We start from the raw sequence: 4,049 nt of genomic DNA, 5'->3' as shown, positions 1-4,049 counted from the left end.
GCACAGTACAATCTGGAGTGTTTATTTGAATCTGGTCGATTTGTGTGTGATATGTGTACGAGTAGGTTTGTATGGTTTACTATAGTGCATCAGCGAGAGTGTGTCTAGTAGGGTGTGCACACTGTGCATGCGTGCGTGCGTGCGTGCGTGCGTGCGTGCGTGCGTGCGTGCATGCGTGCGTGTGTGCGTGCGCGCGTGCGTGCGTGCGTGCGTGCGTGCGTGTGTGCGTGCGTGCGTGCGTGCGTGCGTGCGTGCGTGCGTGCGTGCGTGCGTGCGTGCGTGCGTGCGTGTGTGCGTGCGAGAGAGAGCAGAGGCCTTCTGGGTGCAGTGAGAGACCATGTCATTATCCATTGAGTGTCCCTCTCTCTCCAGCCTCGGCCGGGCCAGATCAGAGAGGCTGTAGAAGAAATGGGCTCCTGGGGGCCGTGTTACACTGTGTCACCATACAGACCTGCTCCTCTTCTGGGCTATGTGGCCACTAGCTGATAATCAAACCTCAGGGGGCCTCTGCTCCAGGACAGGACACGGAGAAAAACAACACACATCAACAACACATGTTCACAATGAATGCCCTCGACTCCCTCCCTCCCCTCACGCACGCACGCACGCACGCACGCACGCACACACGCACGCACGCACGCACGCAGGCACGCACGCACGCACGCACGCACGCACACACACACACACACACACACACACACACCAGTTCACATGTTCAACGATACGTTTGATAACTTTCTCATTGAGCCACTTTAGTGCGGTGCTTTAAGGTTATAGAACTCCCACAGGTGCCATGTTAGGACACAGTGTTAAGCCTTATCCTTATAGCTGCACGTCAGTGTCGCGCCGAAAATAGCAATTCTACAAGCTCACGTTGTACGTAATCGACTATATACAAAAAGTTTAACCACTTAAACTATGGACCGGAGTCACTCAGGGCGCTATACTAAAATAGTTTCTTTTTTTGCGTGTCCTTTTTGTTATTGAGGGGAACGCTTTCGCTGAAAATAACAGATCGACAAGCTGACAAGGTTTCTCAGTGCGACACGTGCAGCTTGCCGATCTGCTAATTTCTGTAAAAGCCTGTCCCACAATGAGGATGCTGGGGCTTAAGTGGTTAATGGGGCTTTTGTGGTTATGTATGGTCATTTCCATACAAACATTATTGCCATGTATTTATGTATTTTTTTAAATCCCCATTGTACTAGAATGAGGTATTAATTTATTTTCTGTCCTCTGCAAGCTGCGCACATCGTGCTCCTGTGCGATCTCCAATAGTGATAAGCAGAAACAGGTGCTAAACTTCCTTCCCCTTAATTATTAGCCCTTAATTCCAGAGGCCTAGACAGGGCTGGCACGCGCACGCACGCACGCACGCACGCACGCACGCACGCACGCACGCACGCACGCACGCACACACACACACACACACACACACACAGAGAGGGTCTGAGCCATAAACCCGCTTCTACCAGTGGCTGATGCATGGCACCCTGTTGACACGCAGTAACAGTGATGTATACCATTGGATGAATCTCTAATTAAGCTTTGGCAAGGACTCCACAGTTACTTAATGCCACACTTCATTATCTGCCCACACCCCCACTTCAATGCCACAGCTCTGCCGTTGATTTAAACTAATGTACAAAACCTCCACACTGTATTGCACCTGTTTCTCTCCCTGTCTCTTTGATTGCAGTTCTGCTGGTGTTTTAACTTAGGTGTGTCTGTAATGGTATAAAATGTAAAGATGGCTACATGTGGACTTTGTCTTGGGTGTGTGTGCATTAACGTTCTTTGAGGGGACTTTGGCATTCAAATGCTTGCGACTCGCAAGCATTTGTCGCCATGTGGCGCACTAGTGAGTTCGCAATAAATGTGTCGTGTCTCGTGTGCAACGCTGTCGTAAGATTGTTTGACTGATTCTAATACAAAATTTTAATCTGTCTTCTCTGTCTTGTGTTTATAAAGGTCAACTTTATGGCATATGAGTCCTTATTATAGTAAAACCTTAGGTAACTTGAATTGATGGAATAGTTTCTCAAGTACTTCCCTGCTGATGAATCACATATAAAAATCCAATGTGTAAATGTATCCATTTGTAACTGTGAGTTACAATCTCTGAGTTATGATTGAATAAAGGTAGTCTCTAGTCGTATAAAGCGGATGTCCTGCCTTCCCCCACTTCCATTTTTTCTTGCAGTCTGGTAAATTTGGCCTACAAGTTAGTTAGTTGAAACATATACAAATATTGTAAAATATATTTTTGTGAACCGAAAAACAGGTGACATCTTCCGTCTCAGCTTTCAGGGGGTGTCGTTTCAAACTTTTACATTCAAAGATTGTGGGATAGAAATTACACCACGTGAGACTAGGAAAAGAACACTGAGGATTTGACTGTGTACTTGTGTATGTTAGTCTATACCCTCTGTGCCTCCAGCACATGATCTCACTCAGCTCTCCTATACAGTGTGTCTAAATTTGGTGTTTTTACATTAGACGATTACAACAGACATTTATGCCTATAGCGGCCCATAACAGCAAAGGGTTTAAAAACCTGCAAAGTGCGTGGTGAAAGCTGAAAGGCCATACTAGATTATTTTCCTCCCAAACTTTATGTAACAATTGTTCAAATGATCATGTTAGGGATGTGATGTGACCAACTCAGTATTTTGCTACTCGATATGCCAGAGGTCTGCAGTCTGCACCAGGCCGGACAGTAGCCTATATGTTTTTCGCTCCTGTCTGTTCATCGTCAGTGTCCGTCAGTGTGTCCAGCTAATCTCCAGCACCTTTGTACAAATTGACATGAAACCTTACGCGCACAACACTAGTGTTGCAAGGCAGAACCTCTGCCCAAAAGGTTATAAATCTGCCTCATGGTGGCGCAATAACAGACGCCACCAGACAAATGCAATATAGGAATAGATTTGAAGGCCGTATAGCACCCTTTAAATCTAGTTTACAGAAATATACACAATTTGTGGAAATAAATGGCTTACTGGCAGTGCGCACAAGATTGGTGTTGATTGACTGATTGGCTCAACTTGTTTTAAATGTTTTTTTTTGTGGCTTTCGCCTTTATTTTATATTTTTTATGGTGGGACAGAAATGGGGGGAAGACATGCAGTAAAGGCCGTCGGGATCGGGAGTCGAACCCGCGGCACACTGCCAGACTGGATTACCAGCCAAGGTGCCTGGACCACTGAGCCATGGCCCAGGCCGGCTCAACTTGTTTTGATATTAGCTCTGGAGTGGACAAACAGACAGACACACACCATAGAATATATAGAATATAAATGATAGAAAATGTAATACACTAGGTAAATATTATGTGGTGAACTATAGCAAAAGAAAAGTGTGCTGTGTTGGTGAACATACATTTACACTATATAGTTAAAGACAGATGGGTCCTTGTTAAGAGGTAGGTAGCTTGAGGGAATAAAACTATTTCAGATTTTTGCTGTGGTGGCTTTGTGGATTGTTTGTTGCTGGCAGCAGTGGCTCAGCGTGCATCCGTCTTGGAATCGAAAGATTCTCGGTTCAATCCACGGCTCCTCCTGGCTACGTGTCCATTCTGTTGAAGTGTCCTTGAGCAAGACACTGAACCTCAAAATGCTCCCACTGAGCAGGTTGGTGCCTCGCATGGTTTCCTCCGCCATTGGTACTGTATGTGAATGTAAAATGCATTGTAAGGTGCTTTGGAGAAAGGCGCTACAAAAATGCAGCCCATATATACAGTAAATGCAGTATTATGTGGCAGACTGGTATTGTAGGCGTTTGACTGCAGAAGCACAAACAGTCCATTGCTGGGGTGGTGGGGCTCGTTTATAATCCTTCTACCTCTGCTCAAGCACCTCCTTCAATATGAGTGCTGCTGCTGCAGGGAGGGAATCCCATTGTACACTCGGCCGACCACACAGCCCTCTGCAGGGCTGGTCGGTCTCGAGAGGAGCTATTTCCATATACCTAACAGTGATAGACAGACTCGGTCAGACTACTTTGTGAAGCAGTGTAGGATTACAGGATCTTCTAGGAGATTGAATTTC

The sequence above is a fragment of the Electrona antarctica genome (assembly GCF_951216825.1).
Source record: "Electrona antarctica genome assembly, chromosome: 5".
NCBI classification, from domain to species: domain Eukaryota; kingdom Metazoa; phylum Chordata; class Actinopteri; order Myctophiformes; family Myctophidae; genus Electrona; species Electrona antarctica.
This window is presented reverse-complemented; position numbering follows the sequence as displayed.